Raw genomic sequence first — 18,559 nt, 5'->3', positions numbered from 1 at the left:
CATCTCAAAACCTCGGTTTTCCCCCCACAGAAATATCCCCCGTGTCCTTTACTTGCTCTGCAGTTGCTTACTGACAAGAAACCGGCTCAGCAGCATACACTCTACAAGTGACCCTAACATACCATAACACAACAGATCTGCATGGATATGCAGACCCGACAACTTAGTTGTTTACTGACAAGAAACCAGCTGCGCAGTATTCGAACACCCTACAAGTGACCCTAATTTACCATGACATAACACATCCACATGGATATGCAAACCCAAAAACTTCAAATGGAAAGTACTGTTTTTCCTATGTGCACACCCACCTATAGTTTCTTTTTAATATTACATTAGGAAATAGAAAGCCCATTTGTATTTACTTCCTTGCTAGGTAGATTTAGCACTGTCTCTTCTCTCTCTCTCTCTCTCTCTTTCCGGAGATAGTTTCATTTTCGGCCTTTGCGGAGACAAAGAATATGTCAGACAAAATTCAGAAGGTACAGGAAGGCACAGTTTTCACCAATGACCCACGTGTTTAAGCAGGTTAATCTTTGACAATTAAACAGCAGATGACTAACTCTTCATCTAAACTCAAAGTATGGACATAATCCAGACTAAAGATAACCTTCAAAATTACAAACCCAACATGGGATTTTTCAAATGTGTAACCACATGTTAAGTTGCGGAAAAGTGAGAAGCTGAATATACTCCATTTCTACACACCTCCACCCAGAAAACAAGAGAGAATTTTAAAAGAGCACAACATGCAGAGGAATAACAACAAGCAGATTAAGAGAAATAGCACCTGCATGCTGGTGATAATACCCCATCTGCAATTTTCCAGGAGGCTGAAAAAATGAACATTGACTGAAGGCCATCTGTTTTTCCCAAGAAGATGTAAACAAAACAATGACAGAGGTTGAATATCATATGCCAACATTTTGGAAAACTGTGTAACAGCGAAGAAACACAGGCACTGCTCTACTTTTACTCTGGTATTTTGTTCAATGCTTGAGGACTACATTTATTTTTTATCACTAAGTTACATCAATCAGCATCACAGTTTTAGAAAAAAAAAATAAAACCCTTTCTAAATAGTTGAAGAAAAAATACCTATTCATAGGCCAACAAATAAACATTGAAAGGGGCTTTTATGTATTTACACTTGAATACATGCAACAATTTAATAGAAGGGAAATGTAGCAAAAGAGCAGTGCATCTTGATGACTATTTGTTCTTGTTCTGCTACTTGCTTATATTACTTGAAGATGTTTTTGATCTTTACATTCAGGACGAAAAAGTAATATAGATAAACATGACATTTGTCTCTTAGTCTCTTGTAGAAATCACTTCTGGTTGGTTCTCTAGTATGTATCTGACTTTGTTTTTATTTCTACTGAATATAAGTAAGCAGAATTATAACACGTTTTGACACACATACTTTGCTCATCAATGTGGCTTGCTAATAATGTGCTTTCCAGCTTTACACCATATAACTTTTTAACTACAATGATTAGAACATGGGAAAAACAATCCATTTTGGATTGGAATAAAACCGCACAATACAGTAAAATACTTGACTATCAGTATAATTAGCAATGTCATGAGTTCCCTTACCAACACTCCAGCTCCTGCATCATGAACAGGAATCAGGAAGCAAAAGCTTCTTGTTTTCTGCACATCCATGCAGGTGCTGAGTGTGGGTCCTGAAATGCCCTGCTTTAGCCGGCCTTGTCTGTATGTGTGAGGAGGCGCAAGAGCTCCCCCTCACACATACCGACATGCAATTCCCCAGCCAGCATTTCCACTGAGCTATGCAAGGCTGGCGAAGAAAAGCACCCCGAGCCTGTATGGCTCACTGAGCTTGTGCAGCTGGGGAACTGAACTGTCAATGGTGTTTCCCTTTGACAGTTCAGCAAGCCCGGGCGCACTACCTCAGCTGGAAAATGCAGCCGAGAGAGCGTTCAGTGTTTCACTAGGCTGACTTCTCGGCTCCTCCATAATGTGTGAGGGGTCTACTGGGTCAACATCCCCTCGCCCACTATAGCCAAGCTGCATCTGTTGCGGACTCCCCCCAGCCCTGCTTTTTCTTTCTTCCCTAAAAATAAAAAAAATATATATTTGTTTTACTTTTCAGGTTGTGGCCTCGCTCCCCCACCCAGGAATGCAGCTGCACCCGCCCTCATGGGGCACAAGCACCACAGTTTGAATACCTCTGTTCTAATCCCTAATTCCATTGATAAATCTACTATCATCAACAACGTATTCATTGATCAGATCAGCAGGATCCCCAAAACATTGACACCAACCGCATTGCACACATGCTACCCCGCTCATCCTGCCAATCAAATCAACACTATGGACGACCTTCAAAAGCATATACGTGAAGGACTTGACTAATACCCTAGCATTCCTCAAAACTACTGCCTATTCTGATGGAATCCTGCCAGCACTGATTCTCAAGAGACTCCCCCATCCTGGGGAGCACACCATTGTTTCCCCACTATCATCAATGCATCTCTCATCCAAGGAACATCTCACACTACCCTTAAAACTGAAAAAATATGTGCACACTTTTAAAAAATCAACAGAGGACCTGGAAGACCTCTGCAGCTATTGCCCCATTACAAACCTTCCTTTCCAAGGCAAGATCATCAAAAGAGCTCTAGCCATTCAACTTGAAGCACCCGTCGACATCAACATCCTCCTACAGCCCTACCAATTTGGCTTTAGAACCAGATGCGGCACAGAGCCTACCACCACCCAAGTGATAGGCAAAGCTCTCTGCATCAATAATGATGTACACCCCTGCCTCCTGGTAATCCTTGATCTCTCTGCAGCTTTAAACAGTGTGCATCATTACGCCCTCAGTGACATACTACAGGGCCACATGTGAATAGGTGAGGCCATCCTCCAGTGGTTCACTTCATACTAGAAGAAGGGCATCAATTCATCCAGATGGACACCTCCAGATCCCCCCCAGTACCTGTCACATGTGGAGTCCAACAAGAATCCATCCTCTCACCCTGGATCTTTAACCTCTACTTGAAGCCCCTCGGATCCCGCCTAGCTAGCCACAACGTCCACATTCACCAATGTGCAGATGACCCTCAACTCTACCTCAAACTAAATGATATCCACCAATTCAAGACCTGCCTCGCCCTGATTTAAACATGATGTACAGTGCATACCTCAAACTAAGGCACTCCAAAATTAAATCCCTCCTACTTTCCAATAACACTGAACATACCCAAATCCAGCCCTGGCTGTCCATGAAACCCTATAGGCTTCGCTCTACAGCTGACATCATTTGCCAAGTGCCTGTGGTTCCACATTGAGTTATCCCTCGGTCAAACTGACATAGCAAAGAAAATTCCAACAGCTTGATATCAAGTAGTCTCTCGCGGAATATCAAGCATTTCCTTCCAGACAACTTCTGATTCATGGTTCAGGCCCTCTTCCTCTCTCACCTTGATGGTGGAAATGCCTTGTTCATTGGCCTGCCCACCTGCACCCTGGCACACATGGCCCCCAGCCTCTTTAAAGGACTCCATAAAATTGACCACATTACACCCACATTTTTGTATCTATATTGGTTGCCTCTAAAAACACTTGTCGCCTTCAAGACCAGCTGCATCATTTTCAAAGCTGCCTTGCATGCTCCCTCCTATCTGGCTGACAAGGATGCCATCTCTGGTGGCCAATGCTACACAGGGATTTAGGACTTGGTGAGATTACAGCTGCAAAACTACAAAAACGTTTAAAATACGAAACAGGATTTTTCAATCTACAGTCCCTGGCTGTGGAACCTCATAAACATCCACATTAGACTGCACCCCATTCTTGGGCACTTCAGAAGTAGCTCAAGACCCTTTGCAAGAGGTTCCTCCATCACACACTGCAACATCCCAGATCCTACCACGAGCTGACCCCATCTCACCCCTAATTACTGCTCCTGTTGCTCAACAGCCCAGTTATAACTTTGTCCCCTAGCATGTAATTCTATTAACTTCAGATGTGTAATGATTCACAACTTCTCAAATCTAAGTTCTCACTCAATACATTCTCAAAGAAAAAAACAGGAGTAAGTGATTTGTTTATATCACTAGTTCCGGATAATGTGGGCAAAAAAGAACATAAAAACATATGAAACCCTGTTCTAAAATGAGGTGCTCCTGAAGGGTAAATCCAGGTGGTATTTCCTCCTCCTATTTTATGCAGGAAATATTCCCTGTTTTTTCTAATACAAATGTACCATTAAATAGGATTGTAACTCATAAGGGTTTTCAAATATTCAGCTTTTTGTATTTTCCAGTTTAAGAAGCCCAATTAATATTAACAGAAGAGATTATAAGATACATTTTTGGAAATTTGCATGTGAAATAGTCTTAAAATACTTAATATAACACATTAAGTTAACACATGGGTGCACCTTAGCACAGTGCCATGCCAAAACACCAATGCTAATATGTCATCTAACTACATAGTGAATGTTAACTAAAAAAAACAAAATATGCTTTAACTACGGAATTCAGTAACATAACACACATTTGCTAGATACCTAAAAATGAAAGAGTGAAGGATTGCCTCCTATCAAGATTAAATAATTTTAAAACAAAATCAAGTTAACAGACCATTTATCAACCCCAAGTGAAAGTTTCAAGATAATAGATGCTCCATTACAAATTAGATATTAACATCACTTTTCTTTACACAGTTAGAAAACCAACATACCTTAAACAAAATAAGAGCAGATAGTTTAGATCCAAAAATGTCCAGAATCCCGAACATAATGATAGAACCTATGTCATCCTTATATTCAGAATGTATGAATTGTAGTAGATTATTAAACCTTTGAATTACTGTCAGTAGTCAAGGGGACTATATGTGCTCAAGACTGAGATGGTAAAAGGGGCCGAGAATTAGAAAACAATGCTAGGACACATGTGAATCTTATATTTTATATATTGTTAGTTGGTGCAGGTTTGTGAACTTTGTTGGTGATAAACATGCTCGTAGTAAGGAAAACCCACTAGGAATTACAGTGTGTTAAAACCGTAAGAAAGTGAAGTCTTAATGAATTACAAAACTGACTATTGTTTGGCCACCAACTCTTGAGAGTGATTTATTTTTTATAAATTAACATAAGAGAACACTCCTTTAAAAATTAAAATATGCCTGTAGGGATGAGCAATGGTTAATAAGTGTTTCAGTTATCAAAAGGAGATCACTATTTACAGCATAAATTAGAAAGAAGAGTCAAAAGAAATATGTTAAGGTAAACAAATCTTGCCTTAAGAAACCAAACACAAGTTATTGATAAATAATGTTCTCTTTTGCTTTTCCCTCTTGATTTTTCTTCCTTCATCCTCAGCCTTAAGATTGCAGAGGAAACGTGTTGGCTGTATATCATTGAACTATTTATGTACACAGTTGATTAAAACATATGTTAAGCACCAAAGTTACACAGTCTGGTATTGAATATCTTAAAAGGATGTAACACTTGACAATGTGCCAGACTCAAGTAATGTGATGTGGTGGGGAAGTTGAGGTAATTCTGTTACTGCCAGTTAATGCTCCATTACTGCGCTATGAGTTTTGATGGTTGGGTAGAGGACTTACATCTAGCAGAGATCTGGAGCTAAATCATCCACCTTAAACAACATTGTCAGAATAACCACAGTACAATTACCAGCGTTGGTAATTCTGAAAAGTTCCCCATGGAGTCCTATGATCTAGTAAAATGGTCAATAACACCACTGTGCCACCACTCATAATCCTGTGATAAATTCACATGACCGATTGGCAGTACTAGTAATCAGTTTTGGTGGTAAATTATAAGATGTACTGCCAATTTACCGGCAAACCCATGATAAGGACCAGTGTCTTTGCAATAAATTTGTGTAGGAATATTTCCCTCTCTGACTGAATTGAAATGTCTAGTGCAAATATTGCAAAAGGAATTGATAAAAAGAGTTTTAATTTCATACATTGATAATGCAAGGGAAAGTTAATCCTGGTAAATCACAGCCATCATGTGTTTAGGAAAGTTCAAAATGTAAAATGCATGCAAATCAATAATGCTTTATTTGTAATAGTAACTTAAATGCCTTTATAATGATGACGCTTAGTGGGGTTCAATATAATTGAAAATTACAATATAAATTGCCATTTTAATTGAATGGGGCAAGTTAAAATGGAATGTGATTTAAACCGCAAGCTTCTCAGTTTTTGTTCATAAAATAATCATTTTTACCCCATCCCTTCATATGTGTTCATTAGTGGCATTGATTTGAATAAGACTCTTGCAGACCCGAGCATATGGCGTTGTAACTATCACTCATTATCTCCCAGTGGTCGAATTGTACGAAAAGAAGTAGTGGAACTATGTTCCCTAGTGGCATGCACCACTCCCCACAAACCTCCACACCAAGGTCAAATTTGTACTCATGGGCTAACCATCCAATCAGGAACTCACTCAGAGGTGGCTGGACGAAATGCATTTGGATGGGTTCACCTACTTGGATAGCAATCAATCATTTCAACAACCCAACAACCCATGGTGAAAAAGGCTCAAACGCTTGGTATCAGATTTCTCTACCCCACAAGATCAAGCCCTTCCGTGCACCCCTCGACTGTTGAACTGCAGCGCTGACACTAGTGATCTTGAATATTGATGGGGGAAGCAGTCTGCATGCAGGGCTCCTGGCTGCTCACCTGGCCCCTCTAAAAAGCTGCATACTATGCCGTGGCTTGCCTCATCCCTGGCTATAGGACATTTGACTGAATCACACCCGCCTTTCACAAATTACACTAGCTCCCCATCCTGGCTAGGATATGGTTAAAAACTGCATGCCTCACAAGGAAAACACTGCCGGCGTACCTGAAGACTAAACTAAAAACATCGCGCAGCTCACAGTCATCTTTCAATAAGACCATAACCTTGCTTGCAGGGTGTAAACTAGAACACAGTCATTCTCATGCTTTCCTCATCCCCTGGAACTCCATCCTGGGTGCCAATCTATACTACTCCAAGTCTCCTTCAATTTAGGAAAGAGCTGAAGATCTGTCTTTTCCAACCACACCTTGGTGCAACCTAGATTTCGGCTGTCTTGTGCTCACTGTATCCATGTGTTCCTGGGATAAGTATTAATAATTTTTAATTGATGAGTTGCTATATTCTCACTACCAGTGTTTTGCTCTATTACTTGTAAAGCGCAATATTACTCCTGATATAGGTTTGTATTATAAAAATATATACCAACAACATAATAATAGGATAGGATTGCCCCTGAGCTATATTGTCGATTGTTATTTTCTGCTATATGTCATCTTCCTATGCTTGGGTTTATTTTCTATCTTGAAAGAAATTTGCGCAAGGAAAAACATTTTTAAATTATTAAATGCATTTACTTTTAGGTTTACCTTCCCACAGATTACACAGAGGCATTTCTACTGCTGAAAAATGACATTTCTTGATTTCACTTAAGGAAATTGATCTTTAAAACGGAATCCATGAGCATATGTATGACCCCTAATGCACACCTGTGATTAGTTGTAGAAAATTGTGAACTTTTACTGACAAAACATGAATCAATAGGCATCTGACACCTGTTACCTTGGCGATGGGTTTAGGCCTCTATGTCCTCTAAACATCGGAATGATGATGGAGGAGTTCATGACAACATTGCTTGGTAAGGAAGACGCAATTTACTGAATACACAAAAAGCAAGGTATGTAAGATGCCAAGGCTCCACAACCCCATCTTAACAATAAGGAAAGTCTTATTTGCTGTACAGTAAGAAAATATTGTTACAGGAAACCTTCTGAGTCTTTGCAAAATGTCATCTTTAGCGGAAAGCTGTTTTGTTGAACTAGATTTTGCAAGAGACCTTGGATGACAAACCTGATATGTTTTTGTGTTTGTACACAGTGTCTGTAATTGCCATTTTTTCTACAAATAAAATCAAATTAAATCTTGAGACAAAACTGTAATTATTAGCGCCAATTTTCTGTCCAAGATGCAAAGGTCTGAGCACGAGTGTAGAGATCGCATACACAGTACATGGATGATTGTTGGAATGGAGGCATGGAAGATTATTGGTGCAAACGGAGTTCCAATTAAAGTTCTAAATAAACATCTTTCGCACGGTCTTTAACAAGTTGCCAATGAGGGGCGGTGAAGCCACGATTTGTTCCATGATCCTGCTCAGGATGTTAATTCACACCAGGGAAAGGGCGTGCAGGCAATCAGGTCGCTGCAAAGCAGGTGTGACAACACAGTGTACCCTTCCCCGGGTACCACCATCTCGATTGTGTTGAGGCAGCAGGGAGTCTCGGTTCGCTCTGGCCTGCCTAGGTCCTGTTACCAACCGTGTATGTCCCCCATCGCGGGAGTGATAGCTATATAAATGTTTGGGGTATCAATGTTCTGGAAGTGTCATTTCGTGGGGCCTAAACTGGAGTGTATTTTACAGACCTAAGATACAATGGAATCTGTATACAATTTAAACAAAGCTAGCTGGATTTTCTAAATAGTATACTCCCCGCTGGTCTGTGGATTCGAAACATCACACCTCTTTTAATTTCTACAGTGCAAGCCAGGCCTCATTTTTTACACTGAGCGGCAAAATGTGCCATATTTAAAAATAATGTGGACTTTGCAAGCATGAACAGTTCAAGAGACCACAAGCGTCCATTAGAATTGCTGGAGGTGATGGGAATTATTAAATTGTTCCCTCAAGTGGAATGTAGCCATTACCTCCCCTTAAGAAGATGTTCGCAAGAGACTTGAGACTTGACAAGGGTTAAGGGCCGTTATTGCACCTGTAAGCCTCCCTAAGTGAGGGTGACAGCTATTTGCACCCCCTGGTTCATTCGGAATGTGAATAGTTCATTTAAAAAGGAGATGGGCTCTGTCCGAATATTGCAAACCAATAAAAAGCAAGAGGGCCACTGCCGTAGGATATAGAAAAGGAACTTAGTCCTTTACAGTGTGGGTGGGAAGGTGAGCTGGGAAAAGAGCACGAATCTCCGGTGCAGCAGCTAAGTGGGGAGGGAGTGAGGGAAGGGTGTGGGATGTCTCAGAGGGGTGAGGCGAGGGTGGGAGCATGAGGAAGCAACAAGGAGAGGTCCCCTGTTGCCTCCACACATTCAAGATGGCAGCAACAGGGACGGCAGCTAAGGTGGCTGAAAAACGCAGGCAGTACACCGTGTGTTCTCGCCCATGTTTCCAGCCACCTGATTGGCTGAGCGCCTTTCCCCGGGTGCAAATGCTTGAATTACAATTGGTCTGCAAGCTGATTGATTGAGATGTATCTCTGTTGAAAAGCTGTGAAGAGTCCACAAACCAACAGTGTGACATCAAAATTCAGCAGGAAATCCTTAATAAAAGGACATGAATATGGCACCCGTTTATTCTCACTGCACAACCTAACCCAATAGTAGACTAAAGAGTTATAGCACTACATAGCATGCTATACTGCTTCTTAATATACTGGATCGAGGGCCGAGGGCCATTATGACCCAGTGTATCCTAGGAAAGATGGCTATAAACATTTAGTACCCCTGGAACAGGATGTATGTGCAGTGGTATTCCCGGTGTACTAACATTGGGAGGAGAGGGGAGCCTCAGCAGTGTTACCATTCTGCCAATTGAGCCATTAACAAGCAGAGGAAGAGGTGGGCCATCTGGCTGGAAACAGGAGTCGTGGGTGTAGTCTGAGTGGGCTCGGGGCTATGCTGAGAATTGAGCGGTGCAGTGTGGAATGAGAGTTGAGAAGCAAGCAATGGTGATTGGAACAATAACAGCAGCATACGTGTAGGCCCCAGCAAGCACTGCGGTTTGGTGGTAATTCCAGGCTTGAACAGCCAATGATTTATTTATTTATTTAATTATATTGAGGAAAGAACAATGCTCTTTTGGTCACAAAATAGTGCAAAACAGATAGGAAATCAGAAATCAGATTTCACAGGAAGCAGTGAGCTTCTTTCAATAAGGCAAGTTTGAGTGACATTCTGACCAGGTTGTGGTGGGGAGTAAACGAACAGTCACCAGGGACAATAGATGGGTGGACTTACAGAGATTAAGGACAATCAACAGCAGAGATTTTTAAGTGCAGGTAGGTGGTACGGCCAGCTATGTTAAGGAGATGACCATGCTGGATGAAGTGTTAGAGAAAAGGTGAAGAATCTGAGGGACAGAGGCAGGTTAGAGGCCAGGGGAAATCTTTTGCACAAAGGCAGATGAGAGGTAGGTTGAGAGGATAACTCGGAGGTGAGGATTTAAGCTTTGAATGTGGCTTTGGACAAATTGGTGTGGACTGTTTCTCAGATGTCTCGGGTACGAGAGTTCCATGCAAGTGGAAAAGAAGGAAAAATCAGTTGGAAGAGAGAAGAAGCACAGAGATGGCAAGGTGCCACAAGGGTAGTCGGGTGGGGTACAGAGATTACAACAAGCCTTGTAGTGTTAGATAGAGGTGTATAGATGTAGCAGTGCCTTAACATGTATAGATTTGTGAATGACAAGAAGTCATTTAAATCTGGCCCTGTTTTCCATCGCCAGCCATCCAGTTCAAAGAGAGTCCTGGTAGGGGAGGTAATGGCCTTGTCGAAAGGACAGTCGTCCAGTTTAGAGAAAACACGTGGTAAAGAGATGCTTGGCAGTGTTGAAAGGAAGGAGGTGCCTGATTTTCCTAATATTTATGATGTGAGCAGCCATTTGAAGTTTTGGAGATGAAAGTAGAGAAGGTGTGAGAAGAGTCATAGATGACACAGAGGTTTCTAGCTGAAGAGGGGTAGGGAAGTGTGTCAGGTAGGAACTGGATAGAAAGGGGAGGAGATTATAGTATTTGTCAGGGAAAACAAGTACCTCTGTTTTCGAAGGGTTTAACATCAGAGAGTGCAGAGCCCTCCAATATTTAATGGAAGAGATACGGATAGACAGATCAGTGGTGAGCTCAGGGAAAGAGAAGAAGATTTGGGTGTTGTCCACGTACAGTTGGTGCAAGAACCCACCAGAGAAGATTAGTGCTGCAAAGGCAGACATGTAAAGTGTAAAGAGGAGAGGACCCTAGACAGAGCCTTGCAGAACACCAACAGAGGAGTGAGTTGAGTGGTTTTGTTGTCGCTAGACATAGAGATTAGTGAGCATTCAATCCAGGCAAGGTCTTGATTGTGAATCCCAGCAAGGGAGAGAGTATTAAGGAGAACAGAGTGATCAACAGTGTCAAAGGCAGCAGGCAGGTCAAGGAGAATTAGGATAGAGGATAGGTTGGAGCACTTAGTAGAAGTGATGACGTTGGAACCATTCATGAGAGTAATTACTGTGGGGTGACAGGAGCAGAAACCAGTTTGTAGGGGGTCTCTAGGGCTGTGGATGATAATAAAAGGAGTAAGATGGTTGGACACAACCCTTTGCTGCCAGGTTTGGGTCAGTGCCTTGCATTTTCAGGAGAGGGATGACAGGGGCCCTTTTGAAAATAAAGGGAAGGTAAGCGGAGTCAAAGGACACCGGTTTGAAGTTCAGCAGACCAATCAAGTGGTGAGAAAGAGATCAAATCACATTTGCACCCAAGACGAGAAATGTTGGAACCTAGAGAGCTTTGCAGTGTACCAGAAGACATCAGGAGGGCCGGAAGAATGTTGGCCAGGTGAACTTCCAGTACAGGAGGCATGCAGCAACAGTACCCCAAGCAGCACTGACCAAGAACCACCACAAAAAGTAGCCCCAGAAGAGAAATAGCATAGTTCAGTTTAGAAGGGTAGAGCGAGAGTCCCAGAGAGACGCCCTGGGATGAAACAGGACAAGTGACTAAGTGTACAAGTGACTAAGTGTACGTCAGGTGCCGAGGCCCCAGGGGGGAGAGAACCAGGGTACCTGCCCCTATTGGGATAAGCACAGACTGGTAAAGTATGCAGACTTTGTCACAACACTGCTCAACAAAAGGAGGTATGTGGCGAGCGAGTCTCGCGATAGCCCGGGATCAACAGGATCTCGCGAGACTCGGAGCATGTGGATGAGAGGATGTGTGAAGAGGGACAGACTGGAGCCAGATCCTGACGGCGTAGCAGCTGAGGCCCAGTGCTTATCCTTTGGTCTTCAGACCCATTATACAAGTGACCATAGAAGGCAGACACTTTATCACGGCAGCAGGAACATCCATTAGAGTCTGCATCTGTTCCTATTTCATATAAGTTACTAGACTTTGGCAATAGACCATCTGTGTTCTGTGGGCAAATAAACCTCACCTAACACACACATCACGTGTTAGTGTCTTCATCATACAACAATATCTGTCAGGTATAGATAAAGAAAGTACAAGAAAGACACAACACCAGCTACGCCATATAGCTTTTTTTTTTTTTTTTTTAAAGAGCGTCTTTTTAAAGTATGGGAGACAAGTGAATAGACTTTCTTCGGCCTTAGGAGACCCCACCATGAAATTGTTTATTTAAAAAAACGCTCTGTGACCTACAAGATTTACCTGACTTCTTATTGCTAAAAATCAAAGACATAGTAAACATATACTCAACATTTGGAGCTTACAAACACTTATAGAAGAAAATATTCAGCTGAAAAATTAACATTTAAATATTAATATATCCCTTTCTTAACTATATAGAAGAAAAACAATCTGTTATACAGTCAGATTAAATAAGAGAAACAATGTTCAGTCTACAATATAACAATAACTGTATACAAAAAGATATATAGACATAGACAGAGTACTCATATAAACATGAACAATGGTAAACAAAAATATATGAAAAAATAGGTACTTTTTGTTACATGGAGCCTATTGTTCCTTGGGCATTTCAGATTCAAAAGATACACATATTTATTATCAAAAACATTCTCTCTGCAGCAGACGTTTACTACTACCCCTCCATGTTCTGGTACAAATTCAAGTACAATGTAAAATGACACATGTTTCTAACACTGCTTTGTTTTTGTTTTTCTCTGCCAATGGCATGGGGAAAAGACCAAATCAGCGCTAAGCCCACATAGTTTTTGCTGGCAGAAAAGAAGGCCAAAGCAGTAGTAGCCATACATGACTTCTGTGCCTGATGAAGAAGACCAAACCAGTTCTAGATAAAGATTTCATTTGCTGACAGTAGAGAAGGTCGGTCAAAGGGCACACTTGACTTTAGTTGGAGTAGCAAGCAAATGTAGTGTTAGGCACAAGTGTCTTTGTTTGGCAGAGAAAACAAAAGCAGTATAAGGCACATCAGTTTCTGTTAGCAGTGAAGGTACTTATCCGTGTTAGGCACGCATGTCTTTTGTTGGCAGAGAAGAAGGCCACGCAGCATTATATACACATGACTTTTTTTGGGAGAAAAGAAGGCCAAAGCTGCGACAAGCACATGTATCTTTTATTGATGGCGGAGAAGGCTTAAGTAGTGTTTGACATGTGTATCATTTGTTAAAGGAGGAGAAGACAGGAGGAGATGACCGAAGCAAATTTATGCACATATGTCTATTGCTGTGGCGGCTGGTGAATATTTTCTTATTGGTGGGTGTACATATTGCTCACATACATGCCAGAGAGAGGGATCACAAACCAGCCAAAGGGGATGGGAGCAGGGAGACCAGGTGGCTTTTCCCCACGAGAATTTATTTTCATATTGGGTGAAAATGGTGCATTATGCAGCACACTTTCAGTGAGAAATTGGGTAAAAAGCCAAACGATTTGCAATTGGTTATGTAGGGTTACTCCAATCCAAAATCTAGGTTCCAACATTTCAGTAATAGTTACCATCTGTGCCCGAATACGGTTCATTCTGTCTGGTGCGCTTTATAGATCTCTCAAAAGCAAAATCAAATCAAAATCAAAAATGCAATAACTGCAATTCACCAACAGTGCACAGGAGCATTTTCCAATGCATTTTCATGTTCAATTCACACACAATATATGCCACTATAAGCACATGTTCACTCTGGCTGTGCCCATATATGTCCATGCTGACAGCACCATTATATGCCAGAATCCCTATGTAAAAACATACTCTTGTTTGCTTTGTACATAATAGCAGTAATGATAGTATAAGAAAACAAGTCCTCCACACTGGCTCTGCCAATATATAGCAGTATCCCCACGAAAGAACATCCTCTTGTTGGTTTTGCCATTACACAATCAGAAAACCTGTCCTAACTGGCTGCACAATGTAGTCCAGGCTAGACATGTAATAACACTTAATATGATTGCTTTATCATAGATGCCCAGAATGAAAAAAAACATGCTACAGTAAGAAAGGGCGAGACTGGCTGCCCCAAAATGCCAGTCTAGCCAAGTAATAACACATTAACCTTTCTTTTATCAACTGCCAGTTGTTGAAAGGATGATAATTTTATTCTGGGCATCTGTGTACGATACCAGTAAAAAAGACGTTGTTGGCACCACCTCCCCCGCACACCACCCACTCCCCGGTGCAGCACAAGCAAACACGTGCATTCACACAACATATTCTGAGAATTTTCTCTCTCATTCAGATACGAATCGATACATGATACATTCACTCATTCATGCACACATTGACATTACAATATATTTAAAAAACATATACAAATCTTACCTACACGCAGCTCCGGTCCAAGATCAGCTCTGCTGTGGCCTCCAAGCAGTCTCTGGAACCCACCCAACATGAACGGGAACCAGGAAACAGATATCGTCCTGGTTCTTGCTCATGATCAAAGGAGCCAGAGCTGTGATGGCAGGGTGCCCCACTCTATTTCTATGTGCAAGGAGGCACAGTAGCTCCCCCCTGAACACACAGACATGCAGTTCCCCAGTCAGCATTCCCAATGGGCCATGCAAGGCTAGGGAATCAAAACGTCCCGGGCCTTGCCTGGCTCATTGAGCATGCGCAGCTCTGGAACTGAGCCACATTTCCTTTTGTCAGTTCTAGCCAGCACAGGAGAACTCCCTCAGCTGCAACAAGCAGTTGACGGAGCGCTTGTGGATGGTGTAGCTCCTCCAAAATGGGGTAAGGTTTCTGGGCCGGCACCCTCTCGCCCATTATGGACAAGCCACACAGGTTTTGTTGGAGGTGGATAATGTCAAATAAGTGTTAGGAAAACGTCTCTTTTGTTCGTGGAGAAGAAGGCCATAATAGTGCTCTGAACATGTGTCCATTGCTGGCAGAGGAAAAGTCCAAAGCAGCGCTATGAACAGGGGGTCATTACGACCCGGGCACAAAGGGATACCGGGCACCGGTAATGACACTGGTGCCGGTAATCCCTTTGCGCCCTATTCCGAGGTCCCTTTGTGGGTCCTTCCTTAACGCCTGGTTTTAGCAGGCGTTAAGGAGGGGACCCGCAATGGGATACCGGGGTCAATAACGGTACCGCAATTTGCGGTACCGTTATTGCCGCCTTCACCCTTCCCATTGAGCGCTATGGGGGCTCAAATGGGAATGGAGAATGGCATTTCAAATGGGGACTTACCAGTCCTGCAAAGGGCGGAATGGACCAGTAAGTCCCCATACCACCACGTCGGTGGCAGTACCGGTATTGGTGCTAGTCATGGCGCTAAAAGCGCCATGACTAGCACCAACCTCGGAATGAGGGCATAGTCTCTATTAGCAGAGAATGAGGCCAAAGCAGTGTTAGTAACTTTTGTCTTTTGTTGACCTAAATGCACATGCCATTAGTTGGCAGAGGAGAAGGCCAACAAAGTGTTAGGCACACATGCCTTTGTTAGCAGAGGAGAAGGCCAAAACAGTTTTAGGCATGCATGTCCTTTGTTATCTGATGAGAATACACAAGCAGTGCCAGACATGCATGTAATTTGTTGTTGTAGGAGAAGGCCAATACAGTGTTAGGCACACATGCCAAATGTTGGTGTAGAAAACTTAATATGTGTTAGAGACATTTGTTTTTTTAGACATAAAAGGCCAAATCAATGTAAGGCACAGGTTTCTTTGTTAATGGCGAAGGCCGACGCACTGTTAGGCAAATATGTGTTTTGTTGGCACAGGAGGAGGGGCAGACAGGAGTAGGCAAACATATCTTTTATTGGTGATGGAAAAGGCTAAAGGAGTGTTGGACACCGCTTTTGATGGCAGAGGAAAAGGTCAAAGCACCCTTAAGCACATATGTCTTGTTGGTTGGTGAAAGGTACAAAGCATTGTTATCCAAAAGTGTTGTTTATTATGGAGGAGGAGGCCAGAGCAATATTAGGAACATGCTTCCGTTGTTGATGAAGGAGAAGGTCAAGGCACTGTAAGACAAAGGTGTCTTTTATGGTGTAGAAGGTCAAAACAGTGCTGGGCACAGATGCCTTCTGTTGGTGGAGAAGAAGGCCCACACAATGGTAGGCACACATTTCTTTTATTGATGATTGATAAGAGCAAAGGATGGTTAAGCACCTGTGTATTTTGTTGGCAGAGGAAACGGCCAAAACACGGTTATGCACCTGTGTCTTTTATTGATTGATGAAAAGGCTTATGCATTGTTCTCTACACATGGCTTTGGTTGGTGGAGATTGCCAAAGCAGTGTTATGCACACATGCCTTTCGTTGGAGGTGGAGAAGGCCAAGGCTGTAGGTACAAATTATTTTGCTGATTGGGATGGCCAAAGCAGTGTTAGGTACATGTGTCCTTTGCTGGCAGAGACGTAGGCCAAAGTAGGTTTAGCAACATGTGTCTCTGTTGGTGAAGGAGAAGTCAAAGGCGGTACTAGACACAACTGTTGTTTGGTGGGAGAGAAGTCCAAAATAGTACTTGGTACATGTGATCTTAGCTACCACAAAAAAACAAATCAGTATTGGCACACTAGTCTTTTGTGGCTAGGGTGAAGGTCAAAACAATATTAAGAACGCTTATGTTTTTAGCAGAGTAGAAGGCCGAAGCAGTGTTAATCACTCTTGTATTTTGTGTGTGAAGGAAGCCAGAGCAATGTAAGGCGCAAATGTCTTTTGTTGAGGGTGAAGGCCAAAGTAGTACTCACCAAGTGTGCCTTTTTCTGGTGGAGAAAAAGTCCAAAATAGAGTTGGGCATGCTTGTATTTGAGAGAGAAGACCAAAGTATTGGTAGGCACATGTCTAATTTGTTCGTGGAGGATGAGAAGGTCAAAGCAGTGTACGGCACACATCTCTTTTACTGTTGAAGGCTACGGCCAAAACAATGTTAGGCACACATGCCTTTTGTTCCTGGAGTAGAAGACCAAATGCAATGGCTAGACAGGCTGCACCAAAATGCCAATGTAGCCACATTATAACACACATGTACTCGGCTTTGCCCAAAATACCAGTAAAACATGCCAAGTCAATTAAGGATGTGTCAGAAATGCTCTAGTGATCCCCAGCCTCCAAAGGCCTTACCTTACACATACACACACACACACACATTCTTCGCCTTTCACCCACCAGTCACTCACTCATATACCCTCTCTCACATGTATTTATTTATTGTATTTATTTCTGCACACAAAGACCAGGGGCATCTAGGCACTAGTTACAGAAAGTGTGTTTTACATAGGTAAAGTGCAATAATATACAACCTTAGCAAATACGATTGGAGAGTATACACCGACTGGCAAAGCCTGCCCTCAGATGCAAGGGGCTACATCCGGCAGCACATGGGACAAAAATTGATATGATTGCATAGAAAGCCTCACCTCATGGTGCTGGGAGTAACAACAAATATTCAGGGTCAAGGTAGGTAAAATGCAACATTGACATGCTCACCTCATGGTACAGGGAGCAACACCATGTATGTAGGGTCAAGGTAGGTAAAATTCAACATTGAAATGCCTCACCTCATGGCGCGGGAGTAACAACAGGTATGCAGGGTCAAGATAGGTCAAATGCAACATTGAAATGCCTCACCTTATGGAGCAGGGAGCGCTTGTGATACTTAAAGATCGTCTGGAGTCATACAAAGCACAGGGCTGAGATTTTGGTAGGTAATAGGTATAAATCATGCACAGCGCAAGGCAGGAAGGATCATATTAGCTATCAGTGGGATCAATCCGGCATGTTATAGCCATAGCAGGTTAAGTAGATGGCACTGGGTTGCAGGTCCGATCCAGCAAGTTTTAGACAAGATAGGTAAGCAGCATGAGCAGCCGGATCCATCAGGTAAGCAAAGTGTTAAATCAGCTGCAGCATGAGGCTATAGTAGAAAGGGGATCTGATGCCGAGACATGTTGTTGATTAAGCCAGCTCGCAAAACTGCTCGTAGCCAACACATATGCTGGGTACTGCCGGCAGGGCTTACCTTGAAGCGTAGAATTGCGGTTCCACCAAGTGGGGGGGGGGGTTCAACCATGTGTGGAATTGGCTGGCGGAGACTGGCAGAGACATTGATAAGAAGCCTTTGCAACTTGCCTTCGCAATTGGCCGGCTGCACATACACTCACACTGGCACCCTGGCATACACACACACAGTTACATTCCTATGCATTCGTCCACCATTCACTCACCCATAAACCTTCTCCACCTAGAAAATTCAAACACACACCATCATGGTCAATATCACACTCACGCCCATTCACCGACCAGTCACACTCACTCATGCACCTTCTCTCACACCCACTCACACTGCATTCTCCACACAGGCATGCACGTACCC

The sequence above is a fragment of the Ambystoma mexicanum genome, chromosome 4q, assembly GCF_040938575.1.
Source record: "Ambystoma mexicanum isolate Mex_15411 chromosome 4q, UKY_AmexF1_1, whole genome shotgun sequence".
NCBI lineage: Eukaryota > Metazoa > Chordata > Amphibia > Caudata > Ambystomatidae > Ambystoma > Ambystoma mexicanum.
This window is presented reverse-complemented; position numbering follows the sequence as displayed.